This window comes from Fukomys damarensis, unplaced genomic scaffold (genome assembly GCF_012274545.1).
Source record: "Fukomys damarensis isolate Sample0158 unplaced genomic scaffold, DMR_v1.0_HiC HiC_scaffold_6, whole genome shotgun sequence".
In the NCBI taxonomy this organism is placed as follows: Eukaryota; Metazoa; Chordata; class Mammalia; order Rodentia; family Bathyergidae; genus Fukomys; species Fukomys damarensis.
The window spans coordinates 40,380,106-40,394,193 of record NW_022900918.1 but is presented as its reverse complement, the minus strand read 5'-3'; the positions used below and the strand labels follow the sequence as shown (position 1 = coordinate 40,394,193).

General features: G+C 45.6%; 1 long non-coding RNA gene across 1 annotated transcript; it reads left to right on the top strand.

The window, feature by feature from the left end:
* Positions 1-3,427: 3,427 nt before the first annotated feature.
* LOC104859401 lies at positions 3,428-13,500 on the top strand. Its single transcript, XR_779371.1, has 3 exons — positions 3,428-3,462; positions 11,764-12,056; positions 12,771-13,500. It is a non-coding gene; the product is annotated as an uncharacterized LOC104859401 (long non-coding RNA).
* Positions 13,501-14,088: the final 588 nt, after the last annotated feature.

The window sequence follows — 14,088 nt, the reverse complement described above, 5'->3', positions numbered from 1 at the left end:
TCTGCGTCGCCGGCTCGCGACAGGGGAGGAGGTGGATGCTCCAGGAACCCTTGGTGGCTTTGTCAATGCCCTCTCTTTACTTGAGATGTCAAAAGGGCGTTTTCCTCTTTCCAATGCATTTGAAAGAAGCTCCACCAAGTTACAAATCGGTATCAGGTACAGAGACGTATTGGCAGCTGCCCAGGTTTCCCGTTACTATATGCAGCTGATGATCTCTTTAACAACTGCCTTTCTAAAGCAGGAGGAGGAAGTGATAGCAAAGCGCTGTGATCCGCAACGTAAGAGAAAGGGACGAAGACAGAAGCGGCCTTTGCCCTGATGGGTGCGAGTCTGGCGCTGAGGTGGACGTGGTGGCACGAGGCTGTCACACCACCACAGCGCGCACGGGAACTCGCGCTCTTTCTGCAGACGTAAACGTACCTCTGGCTCTCAGCCTGCTCTGCTGTAGATTGCTGTCCCTACTTCACAGGCCAGGAAACAGAGCCCGGGGAATTCGGGCCTGCTGCAGTTGCCTGTCTACAGAAACGCAGCTGGGATGCAGGCCAGTTCCCCGGCCCAGGTCCGCGGTGCTGTCACTGTCGGGACGCTTTAGAGCACGTCAAGGGCGGGTGAAAAGACTCAGAAAATGCGGAACGTGCTGCGGTCTTTCAGAAGAAGGCAGACGGAACACCAACGGAGTTCACGAGAGAGGAACAGATGTGACACACGCCTTTGGGGTTTACAAACCAGGCGCACAATGGCTACCTGCAAAAGGGCCGCCGTCTGTACACGGGAGAGTGGAGGGGCGGTCAGAGGCCTGGATCTCGCTGCAGAGGGCTTGCTCTGTGGGTCCACACAAGGAAGCTGAGGGGTCCACACTGGAAGGCAGAGTAGTGGCTGGGCTGGAAGACTGGAAACGGATGTCCAAAGGCAATGGTGGATCTCCTCGGAGGAAACAAAACGGAGACTTCCTTCATCTTCACCTGTCAATTCCATCCAGGCTACAGCCACACCTGCTCAGTGAACCCATCACACAGATGCACCCAGAACTCTGCTCACCGGTCTGCCAGATGCTTCTTATTCAAGTTGGCACCACAGCTGATCTCCAGAATCTTCGAGGCCTAGCAAATGACTTTCTATATGAGCAGAAACATCGGTACCCAGCTGAAATGGATCAGCACACTCAGAAGCAACTCCACCCTGGCTCCCACTTAGAAACATGTCACCCTTTCCCACACGGACCAATTCGCATCTCTTAAGGTCAAGGAGAAGTGTGTGGGGAAAGATTTATTCCTGTCTAGCAACTAAAATGTGCATGAAATACCAAACAGGCCATGGATTATTGCACTGCTTTGGTCCGGTGCATTCGTTCAAAAGGAGATTAATGGTTTGCAGCTCCGAGATACGTGTGAATAGTGCATCCATTACAGTCCGACTTCTAAATATCAGGAACATAACCATTAAACTTCCACCACGTCTGCTGAACATGGTTGATCCGGCTCACAATGGAGATGACTCCTTTTCTCCTGGCGATGCCTGACCGATCCTCTTCAGACAGAAGTCAGCGAGATTCAATGGGCCCTGGGCCATGAAACTCAATTATTATGGAACTCAAAAGCTAATTATGGAGGAAAAGAGGGAGTGATGCCGACGCACTGGCTGCCACAAATTAAAGCGCGCTGGTTCAGGACACAATACGAAGGTCGCGATGATCTGGTTTGAATGGAATTTCCCACCCAAGAACTTCAGGGAGACTTGTGAGCATTCCGCGTGAGAACCTTTTGTCACCTTTCAAAGGGCAGCACAGGAAGCTCTGAGAAGCTGACTTTCTCCACTGGGGAACTCGGGAGAGGAGGGATGAGGCCGTGGGGCCGGCCTGCCATCTTGCCGGGTCTGCGCCTCCTTTCTTTATAATTGACACATAAATATTGTGCATATTTGGGGGGTAGGTACAGAATGCTGACAGGAGTACACAGTGTGTAATCCTGACAAATCAGGTTAAAGTATCATTTCTGACACCTCAACAGTTGTCATTTCTTGAGTTGGGAGCATTCAAAATCCTTTCTCCTAGCTACAGTTTATGTTTACAGTGCCACAAGTGGTTCGTTTAAATTATGTATTAAAAGCAGCCACTGGGCTGGGGGTTTGGCTCAGTGGTTCTGCTGCCTGCCTTGCAAGCACAAGGGCCCGAGTTCGATCCCCTATACAAAAAAAAAAAAAGGCACACTCGTTGCTTTTATTAGAAATGCAGACAGTTCCTAGGACTTTGATATTCACGCTGTTCTGCTGGGAAAAGAGTGCTGAAGAGAAGGCCCAGGGACTGCATCCTGCCCACCTCTGCCCATAGCAGTGAACACCCAAGTCCCACGGTGCAGGCTGGGGCAGGACCCACCTCGCCTCCCAGCCTGTCTAGAGCGACACATAGGAAGAAAGGGGCGCCCAGCCTCCCCGAGAGCCCAGTGTGCTGCACGCTGGCATGGGTCCTGATGGCTTTGGGGCCGTGCGGCTTCCTTGTGAAGGGCCAGGCTGGGGACACAGAGATGTCCTGGGGGTGGGCAGTGGGGTCTGTGCAGCCCTGGAAGAATGTGGGGAGAAAGAAGAGGGACTCAGAGGGGCAGCGTCAAGAGAACTCCGGCTCCCCTATGCTCCCCTCTGCTCCCCTCCCCGGGAGCCAGCCCAGGTGTGGGCCAGGCACCTGTGAGGAACGGACCCCAAACCCACAGCCTGGCCTGGATGCCCCACACTCCACAACCTGTGGCTCCCCTCTTGTCTGCAGCACTTCACCTGGATATTGATTAACTCTCTGTCAGACAAACCGTGTGCTATGCTTTCTCTGTTCTATAGGTCAGCTCTTTGCTCTGCTATTTTCCTTCCATGTGCAGAAGCTTCTTAGTTTGATACATTTGTTTATTTTTGCATTTGTTGCCTGTGCTTTGGGGATCTTATCCAAAAAACAAAAACAAAAACAAAGCATCCTCATTGCCTACACCAGTATTTTGAAGTACTTTCTCTGTTTTCTTCTAGTGTTTTCTAGCGGCCAGTCTTACATGTATGTTTTAATCCAATTTGAACTGATTTCTGTTCAGTGCGAGAGACAGGCCAAATTGCAGGCTTCTTTGTCTTGATCTCCACAGTTTTCCCAGCAACATCTACTGAAGACACTGTCCTCTCCTCAGAGTATGTTTTTGGCACCTTTGTCAAATAGCTGTTGGTTGCAGATAGATAGATTTATCTTGAGGATCTCTATTCTAGTCCACTGATGTGTGTTTTGGCTTTAATGCCAGTACCACGCTCTCTTGGATCCTATAGTCCTGCAAAGTGTCTTGCAACTAGATTTACAATGCCTTTAACTTTGTTTTTTGTTTTTTGACACAGGGTCTCACTATGTAGTTGAGACTGAACTGGAACTCACTATGTAGCCCAGGCTGGTCTTGAACTCACAGCGATCCTCCTGCCTCAGCCTCCCGAATGCTGGGATTACAGGTATGCACCACCACGCCCGGCCTTTAACCTTGTTCTTTTTGCTCAGGATTGTTTGTTCTATTTGGTTGTTATTTTTGGGATCCTGGAAATTCTCATTTGTCCAGAGTAGGACTTTTGGAAGGTGATTGAGTCATGGGGGAGGTCTACACATCTGGATTGATTCATCGATGAGCTCATAGCTAAGTGTTGGAAGGTTGGGCATGGCTGGAAGAGGTGTGTCACTGGAGATGTGTTTTTGGAGGTTTTCCTGCCTGTCCTGAGGAACTGCACAGCAACTTCTGCTATGCTCTTTCCCCATAAGGTTTCTGTCTTGGAACTGGCTGACCATGGACTGTGTCTTTTATTATCATGAGCCACATTAAGGTTCTCTTCATTTGTGTTGTGGGTTGTGGACATTGTGTCACGTCAACAGGAAAACTGACTAAGTCAGTGGTTTCACATGAATTTTAGGACATTTCTTCTAATTGCATAAAAAATGCCATTGCTGTTTGGATAGGAATTGCAAATTAATCTGTAAAACACTTTGGGTATCAGGGTCATTTTAACAATATTGGCTCTTCTAATCAATGAACATGGGAGGTCTTTCTTTTTTTATGTCTCTGTCTCTTTCATGGCTGCTTTGTAATTTTCACTGTAGAGATTTTTCACTTCCATGGGTAAATTTGTTTCTAGGTGATTTACTTTTGTACCTATTGTGAATGGGATTGCTTTCTTAATTTTTTTCTCAGCAATATCATTGTGGATAGTAAAATGCTATTGATTTTTGTATCTGGATTTTGTATCCTTCAACTCTACTGATTTCATTTATCAGTTCCATAGTCTTTTGATGGAGCCTTTAGTTTAGAATCTTGTCTGCAAATAGGCGTAATTTTTCTCCTTTTCTTCATATTTGTATGCCTTTTATTTATTTCACATGGTTAATTTCTCTGGCTTAAATTTCTAGTTCCATATCGAGTAAGAGTGGTACAAGTAGACATCCTTATCAGGTTTTTGATCTTAGAAAATGTATTTTCAGTTTTTCCCCATGCAGTATGATGTTGGCTGTAGGTTTGTCATATTTGGCCTTCATTAGGTTGGGGATACTTTCCTGCTATACATGATTTGTTGAGGATTTTTTAGTCATGAAAAGATATTGAATTTTATTGAATACTTTAGGGCAGCTATTGACATAACCATGTCTATTTTTTTATTCTGTTGTAGCATTACACTTATTGATTTGCATGTGATAAACTTTCCTTGCATCTTTGGGATAAATCCTACCTGATCAGGGTATGTAATTGTTGGTGTAATACTGGATTTGGTGTGCTAGTGTTTTATTGAAAATTTTTACATCTATGTCCATCAGCAATAATAGTTTATAGTTTTATTTTTATGTCCTTGTCTGATTTTGCTATCAGAGTATTGCTGTCTTCATAGAATAAGTTTTAGAGTTCTTTTCCTTTCACAAAAAACATTACCAGTATTTATTAAAGCTAGCACTTTAAATATGCAAAAAATAACATACTTCAATCCATAGCCTTCTATCCCATTTCCTAAGTTTCCCCCTTTCTCTCTCCTTCTCGTAAAGTTGCTTAAATTAATGAGTATCTTAGTCCAACATCAAGTCCTATGTTCTATAATGTTCTTTATCATCTTTAGAAAAAAAGCCAATATATTAAACTTATCACCCAAGTGAAAGCATAGCTGACAATATAGGAAACTTTGAAGCCTTAAAAGAAGGAAGTGGCACCAGATCGCTGAAGGGACAGGAGACAGAACCCTGGTGAAGAGCACAGAACCCTCACACTAAGGGGATGCAGGGCAGCCGTGATGAGGTAACCCGGATGTCAGTGGAAGCTGCCGCAACCGACCGTCGCGAGCTGAGCCGCCAGTGTGTCTTTCCTCCCCAGCCTCCAGGGTGTATCTTGTTGCTACCTTTAAACAGGTCATGGGGGGTAAGTGAGGCTGCATGATTGGGCCCTAACCCAGCAGGACTCGCGTCTCTCAGAGGATTGGAGAGAGGAGTCTGCAGGATTCACCAACAAAGAAGGCGCAGGCGAGGATGCAGGGAAAAGGTTGGCCCGGCAAGAAGCACGGCCTCAGAGGAAACCAACCTGTGGCACCCTGAGCTCAATTCCTGCCTCCAGAATCGCAGGAAAATGAATTTCTGTTGCTTAAGCTGCCTGGTCTGTCATACTGCATCAGGACAGTGGGAGCTGACCAAAGTTTATACGTGTTATTATACTTCGGGGCATAAACATAACATGAGCCTGTGCTCACCGAACAACTCACCGCAACGGAGGAGCCAAGGGGACTCAAGAAGGTGCGGTGAGGTGCACACTCTCTCCTCCCTGTTTCATTTCTGATGAACTCTGTCATTAATTTTTTTAATTGGTAATTTCTTAGGATAGAAGTCAGAAAGCGGGTTCACCAACAAGCTACATTCAAAGTGTCCTCAGGCTCCGACCCCCAGTTTGCCCTGATCCCTTGGGAATGCTGAAAGGAAAGCCCCCCCAGGGAGTGGCCTGCATGCCCAGGAGGCAGAAAGGGAGTTGGTGGATGGTGAGAAGACCCCTGGGACCCGCCCCGCCCCCACGCGAGTCTTGGGTCCTCCTAGCACCAGTGCACTACCCAGCAAGGCCATGATGAGGAGGCTGTGGTCAAGGCTGAAGAGCAGGCTGCACTCGGGGCCAAGCTCCAGGACCAGCAGGGAAACGCTGCAGAGAGGCCAATCTCCAGGTTACCAGAATCCCGAAGTCCCAGTGTTCATTAGACAAGTAACTTCTTGTCTCAGAGCTCTCCACCCCTCCCTGTGCAGCTGCTCTTATTCATTTTAATTGATACATGAAAGTTGAACACATTTATCCTGCCCCAGGAAGGTTTCGATACATGAATGCATCATGCTCATTCCAAGCACGTGACGTTTCTTTTACGTGAAAACATTCAGATGTCGTTTCTTTTACGTAAAGACATTCAGAATCTTTCCTGTGGGTTTTTAAAAATGTGCAGTACGTTAGGGTGCTATCACAGTCACCTGCCAGGCAACAGCGCACCGGAACATTTTGCTTCCCAAAATTGCTTGGGACACAGCCATCAATCTCTCCCCATACCCGCTGCCCCCTTCTCCCCCACACGCTGGTCACCCCCATTCTGCTTCCAACTTCTTTTAGACTCTACAAAGGAGTGTGATCGTGAGAACAAATACTTTGTTTAAATAACTTCTAGCCAGGCCACACAGAAATTTCACACTATTACCCTTCTGAGTTCCCCCAAATGTTCTGAATGGAGAAAGGAATGAAAGTGAAAGTTAAAAAGTACCTTCAGAAGTGGAAGCTGTTCCTTGCACTTGAGTAGGTCGTGTGATATTTACATTCTCTGTTAAATTCACTTCTGAGAACAAAGGTAACAGATGCAACGTTATATCCATCTAAGCTTTGTCCATTTCAAAGCCCACATACTTTGGACCTGCCTATAGTTACATAAGGAATGGGCACAGACATTTCAAGGAGATGAATGGAAGAAAAGACTCGGGAGATATAATAAGCAATGAGTGTTCCCAGTCACAAGGTGAGACCCCACCCAGAGCTGACACAGATCTCTCGGCAAGACCAGGTAATTTAAGGAAAGCATGGCTTGTTTTGATTTTTGTGTACTTGTTTTCCTGTAAAAGCAATGATTGATGGTTATCAGGATGTACAGGTGCTTGCTCAAGACAAAACAGAACTATAAATATTTTCCTCTCTAATACATCAGTTTCACTGTGGAAATGACAGCCTTACGTCTATAAAAGTGTTATGAGTATTTGCTTACTGGAGAATGTATATGTATGTGTGTGTGCACATTTTGCTGCCAGAATTCTGCCAGAAGGGCAAAATAATGTTGGTAAATGCCTGATAATGAGACCCAGAAAGGCTAAGACAGCTCTGCAGAGTAAGGAGAGTGATGTCCTGTCATGGATGTCCTAAAGACCCCGGGGATGACTGGGAAAGGAGAGAGTGTGAAGGGGAAAACCAGGGAGCTCGAGCCACCATCTGCACATCCATGATCTGGGACGCCACCAATCCTCATGATCCTCCCAATCCTCCTAAAGAGACCTCTCTTTTCACGGTCACTGACTGCAATCCTATCTTCTATATCTGAGATTCTATCTTTGCATTCTTTAATTCTGTTGCATACACTTTCAATAGAGTTTTTAATCTCCTGGATATCTTTTTGAATCTGTTTTATGGATTCCATTTCTTTCCTCTGTTGGGCATTCATTGTTTCCATTTCTTTCTTATGCTGGGCCTTCATGGGTTCTATCATGGTCCTGAGCTCATCTATTTTTTTCTCAATTTCTGTTCTATAGTCAGGAATCATGACTTCCATTTTGCTCACCATCTCTATGGTTATCTTGGAAATTATTTCTGTTTTGAATTTTTCTAGAGCCTGATTGATCTGCTTTGTTACCTCCTGTGCTATGGGTTCAGGGTGTCCTGCTGGTTCACTGTCAGACTTTTTATCCTCATTTGCCCTGCTGTTTGCCATTGGTGAACTGGAAGTCTGTCTCTGTGTCTTGCTTAAATGTTTTCTCATTTTTATTTTTGTTGTTGGATTATCCTTGGTTTAATTTCTGTGTTATTACTTAAATCTTTCTGATATAGTGCACTTTAGCTTTTGCGTCTCTAATGACTCATAGACATTCTCATTTTCATAATATCACAGAAAACAACTCATTAAATCAATCATAATCCTTTATCCCAATTGATATAATCAGCAGCACAATAGGATCAAGCACAACTTACAACAAATTGATCACTTGTGGTAGTCATTAGTCTGTCACCTTTAAACCATGTGAATTAAATTAAAATCAAGGAGCAGCCCAAAGTATGTTTGCAATGAATACGCTTTTCAATATAGCATCTTTACCATTTAGGATGGGGGGGTTAGACAGAGTTAGGACAAGAGTAGATAAGTGAAAGAATTGGAGAAGGTTTCAAGTGAAGCCAGAGGAAACTTTTCAATATAGCATATTTACCATTTAGGATGGGGGGTTAGACAGAGTTAGGACAAGAGTAGATAAGTGAAAGAATTGGGGTAGGTTTCAAGTGAAGCCAGAGGACATAGAATGACAATACAATCTTTAGGAAACTATTAAATTCAACAGGGATAGACAGAGTGCAGGAATAAGGACAGGGATATATCCCCTTAACAGTAATAGGGACTCACGTTCCCTTGAAACTATTGACCCATGAGTGAGGTAAAATGACAGAAGAAAAGAACATAAAGAAAAAAGAAAAAATGATAAAAGAAGAAGTCTGAGTTAGGGCAGGAGCAGGAACAGAAAGGGAGATGAGGGATAGTATGGTGGAGCAAGAGACTGGGTTGAAGAGGACAGAAAAAAGAATTTGTGGAGTGGAATGAGGAAAAGAAAGAAGAAAAATGAATTTGAAGGGCCTCTTTCAGATTATATCTCTGCTGTCATAATATACCACGTGCACAGCCATGTGCAGAACCAAGTCCTCTGATCTCAGCTAGCCGATGGCAGATCCCTGTGACTGACCTCAGGCCGCAAGGCCCATATTGAGTTCCCTGACCTCCTGTGGGGTTGAACTCCGCACAGTTCTACTACAGGTTTCCCCCGCCCTTTCTTTAAAGATGTTCAAAGTTGGCAGCTCAGAAAAATACCCTTTATGACCACCTATGCCTCTGCAGAGTGGGTCCAAGGACTGGCACAATCAGGAGGTCTGAGAGTGGGGGGGTATTTCAGGGGCGCCTGCGTGGCTACCTTCCTTGCTGGAGCTGGTGGTGGAGCAGGCAGGGGAGGGTGCGGCTCCCCGGTCCCGACGAATGGGCCCAAGCAGGCCGGAGGGAGAGCAGATCTCCAAGTGGCCTTCCCAAATGTCACGTTCCTTGCTCCTAATCCTCCTAAAAAGCCTACCAAAGTTACAGAATGTGGGAGAACAATGGATGTTAAGTAGAATATAATCAATGGGACCAAGGTCTGCATCCACAGTGTGTAGGAAAAGGTCACAGTGCCTTATGACAAAGAGCAGACAAAGCAAGCAGATGGGGTTGACACATCACAGATCACCACAGAATGAGCTTTGTGGGAAAGCCAGACCATTCTCAAAAGGCACAGAGCTCTGGCTGGCATAGAGCAGGTGGAGGGGTTGGACAGGTGGAAGATGTATAGATCACAGGTGAGCAGATGTGTTCACACATGGTCATCCATGTCAGGTGTGGCTATAACTATGCTATGTAACATTGTTGAAAGCTTCAGATTTTAAACTGAGAGAGATGTGAAAAAATCATTGGATTTGAACTTCTTATAAAGATAGTCATTTTAGCAAGAGCAATGTGAGAAAACCCCAAGGCTGCATATCCACTGTTTTTCTGTGGATGTCTTTAAGGGAACAGCACAGCTCTTCCCCTTGGACTATTTCGAGGCAGAGTGATTAATGAGATCTAAATGAGCACAGCATTGTGCTTTACCTCTAAAATGTCTCCCAGAAGTCTGAGGTATCCGGAAGGTGATTGGGTCATGAAGGCATTGTGCTGCACTGACAAATCACTGATGAGTTTATAGCTGCATAGGGATAGAAGGTGGGGCCTGGATGGAAGACTGGCTAATTGGGAGATGACCTGGAAGGGTGTGTTCTTGTCCTCAGCTCTGCTTTCTGGACACAATGATGCAAGGATATTTCCTCTGCCATGACCTCCCACGGTGCTGTTTCTAGCTTGGGACAGCCAGCCATGGACTGAACTCACTGAAATTGTGAGCCCAAAGAAGGCTCTCCTTCTTTAAACTGTGGATGTCAGGTGTTTTGTCCCGGCAGCAGGAGCACTGATACAGATCATTAATCCTGCAATCTCACTCCCCAGGGGCCCTTTTCCTTTCCACAAAGAACAAAGGCAACTGTCTAAAAAGTGAGTAGAGTTTTGTGTGATCCTTCAAGAAGCCACGCCATGTTGGTGAGGTTGCAGGGTTCATTGCTGTCACTCCCCATGGGTGCTGCGGCCACCTCAGAAGATAGCAGCTGGGCAACTGTTACAGTCTGACTATGTGATCCAGCAGTTGTTCTAGGAGCGATTTCTCCAACTGAGTTAAAAGCACACCGACACAAAAACCCGCGTGTGAATATTTGCAGCAGCTTTCTTCAGGATTACTAAGCATTAGGTCATTAAGAAAGTGAATGTGAATGGGTGGACACACCGTGGATCCTCCACACAGTGGATTATTATTCAGCAGTGAAAAGAAATGAGATATTAACCTATGAAAACGTGGAAGAACCTTGTGAAAGTAGCCAACCTGAAAAGCTCCTGTACTGTACAATCCCATGTACATGACATTCCGGAAAAGGCAAATCACAGAGGAAGTACATGGAACTCTTTGCGCTCAATTTTTCTGTAAACCCAAAAATTATCTTAAAAATCAAGTCAATCAATTTTTTAAAAATTAGATCATAGATGAAATTGACTTAGAGTAATGATCCAGGGGTAAATAGTTTAAAACATTTAGAGAAATCTGCGCTACATATAGTTGTCAGGCTATATCACTAAGACATGTAACATACCTGCCATGGTGTGTGTATTCTACTTTATATCCATCAAGGCTGTGCATGTTTCAGCTGAAGATGAGCAAGGGATTATGAGGACAAGATGTTGAAGAAGCAGGGAACAATGTACTTATGACCAGGGAAAATTCCCATTCACCATTTGCTGGTAAATGCAGGCAGGAGCTACGTAAAGTCAGAGATGAGGAGATTCCTGCAAAGACTGGTGGGCTTGGATGGGGCTGTCTTCTGCTCCCTGAGCTGCTGCTCGCCACCGTCCCTCACCTCGGACCTCCTGTCTCGAGGATGTGTGTGCTGTCATTCTCAGGGACACAGTGACACAACAGATCTGGAACTGAGGTTTCCATCAAGCAGAAAAGAGAAGCTGGGCCAGATCTCAGACTTTCATTAGGTGTGGCTTCTGGATTCAGAAAACACTGAAAGTGTCTGTGTAGTCTTTCACTGTGCTTTCAGTTGATGATTTTATAATTTTTACTGTCCCTTCTTCATTTCATAACTATTTGAGAATAACCCACGTCTCCTTCTATTTGTTCAAGTGCTGCCCCCTAGTGGTCCCTGTGTGTACAAAGGGAGGGAAAGAAATTCAGCCTGGTTATTCTGCGGCTGTTTCCAAATGAATTTAGCATGTGCCATGAAGACGATTTCATGATGAGAGAAAATGAATTTGAATTCAAAGTCGTCTCTTGGGAGTTTGAAACCCTACCTGACATGGTGATCAGGAAGTGATGGGAAGGGCTACTGATCTGTTTCGTATTCTTCATCCAAGGACAGAACCAAGTCAGAACCCTGTGACAAATGCTACAGTCCCTGGAGGAGAGGCACCGTAGAACACAGCTGACCGGGGCTCCTGAGGGTGGTGGAGGTCGCGAAAATCAAGGAGACACAGAGACTGCGTGTCCGGAGATGAGAAGGAGACTCCATGCGTAATTGACCTGGGCCGGATGCTGAAAGACAACACAACCAAAGCCAAAGAAGTCCCAGCACCGTGTGAAGTCCACTTCCCACGACGTTACAAGGTCCACTTCGCACTTGTGACAAGCTCCACGTGATGCGTTCACAGTAAGTCAAATGATGCGGGGCACAGGGATCTCAGTCTCCTCCGCAACTGGGCATCTAAGTCTACTCAAAAGGGAAAGGTACCAAGAATATTCTCTCCAGAGATGCCTCACCATTTTTCTTTAAAAAGTATTTTTTCATCTTTTATCTTCCTCCAAGCCACTCCCTTTCCTAGATTCTAGTTTTCAGTTCCTAATTATTATTATTATTTTTGGGGGGACACCGGGGATTGAACTCAGGTCTTTGTGCTTGGGAGGCACGTGGCAGAACCACTGAACTAAATCCCCGGCCGAAGTTCCTAATATTTTAAAATGAATTTTATATGACAGTACTGTAATTATGAAAATATTGAACTTTACTAAGTGGGTAAATTTCATAATGTGTACATCTCAAGAAAATAGTTTCTTTAAATCTGTAAATTCTGTCATTGATTTAAGTTACCCTCAGTCATGCTTAGCCCTTTAAATACTGAAAATTGTCTTGTCCTTCCCTCCCTGCCTCCCGTTCTTCCATTTTTTCCTCCTCTCTTCCCTTTTCCCTCCCTCCCTTTTTTCTTTTCTTTCCACATCTTGATTTATGGCGGGGGGATGTCTTTCTTCTCTTTCGGACGGAAATGTCTAGATCTTCCCGTTCCACTCTTTTGACAGTTTGTGTTACTTCTTGCTGTCAGGTAATTCCCACGTAGCTGTGTCCCCGAGTCTGATAACTCTTTTCCAGGGAACCGCAGTGGAGGTGGATAGAAGACAGAGATGGATCTAAACTCAGCGCCCTATTTTCAGTTCCCAGAACAGCTGAAAACATGAACGAAAGCTGTCATCACATCTAATAACAGCTAGATACTGAAGCAAAACTAATGGAATGGGGTGATCCTGATCTTTAGGCTCAAAGCCAGAGCATTTACTAGCTACATGATTTCAAACAAATTGAGCATCTGGATCAAATTTTCCTTTAAAACATTTCCTGCATCTTGGGCTGGGGATGTAGCTCAGGAGTAGAAGGGAGCACAGGGGGTGCCAGGTGGGGGGTTCTGTCCCCAGCTTCCCTGTGCTGTACAGATGTCGTGCACCTGCCACTGCTCATCTGGGCTTCAGCCTCCATCCTCTGGGGCCCCGCATCGTGCTGTCCAGACCACGTGCCTCCTCACAGGGGCCTCTGGATCAGCTTACCTGCTGCCCCATAAATAAGGTACAATACAAAATCTGAGTAAGACTTCTCAGTAAGACTTATCCCGCCTTACATGTGAGGAGGAATAATCCTCTAACTTTTACTGTGGAGACACACCACACACACACACACACACACACACACACACACACTCACTCCATGAAACCCAACTAGTCTTCTACTGGGTGTCTTCCTGAAAGACTTAGACTCTGCACCACAGTGACCCATGCACACCCGTGTTTACAGTGGCACAACTTACAGCAAAATCTTGGAAGCATTTATATTCCCAGCAACAGATGAATAGATAAAAAAACGTGCTGTTCACACACAGTGGAGTGACTCTGCTACAGAGGAAGATAAATCTGAGTCATTGTAGAAGAGATAAATGCATCCTGAAGCCATAATGTGAAATCAAACAGATACAAGCTTAACTATCACATGGATTCTCTTACATGAGAAACCCAAAGTAATAAATAAAGAGCAAAATAAAAGACAGCTCGTAGAAACAGGGAGGGGGATCTTTTGCCAGTGGGAAGGGGACCCTAGCACAGAGGGAAGGGGAAGGGGTGAAGGGAAAGAAGAGGGAAAAATAATGAAGTGTCTCTTGCACATGTGCCCACTCGGCACGAGTGCACTAGTGACGGGCGTCCACGGCGCAGCCAGTGCGGCAGGACTGAGGATGGCTGGGGCGGGCCACGGGGTGCTGGAGGTGCAGGCTGGGGGCTCCTGTCTCCTTCTGGGGGGCAGAGCCCCCCGGCCAGCCCAGGGGGTCCTCCTAGGAGGGATGTCGCTCTGAAAACATCCCGTTCATGTTCCCTGGCACACTTGGACTCTGATCTAGAAGCTCTGTCCATTTTGGGGTTTACGTTTG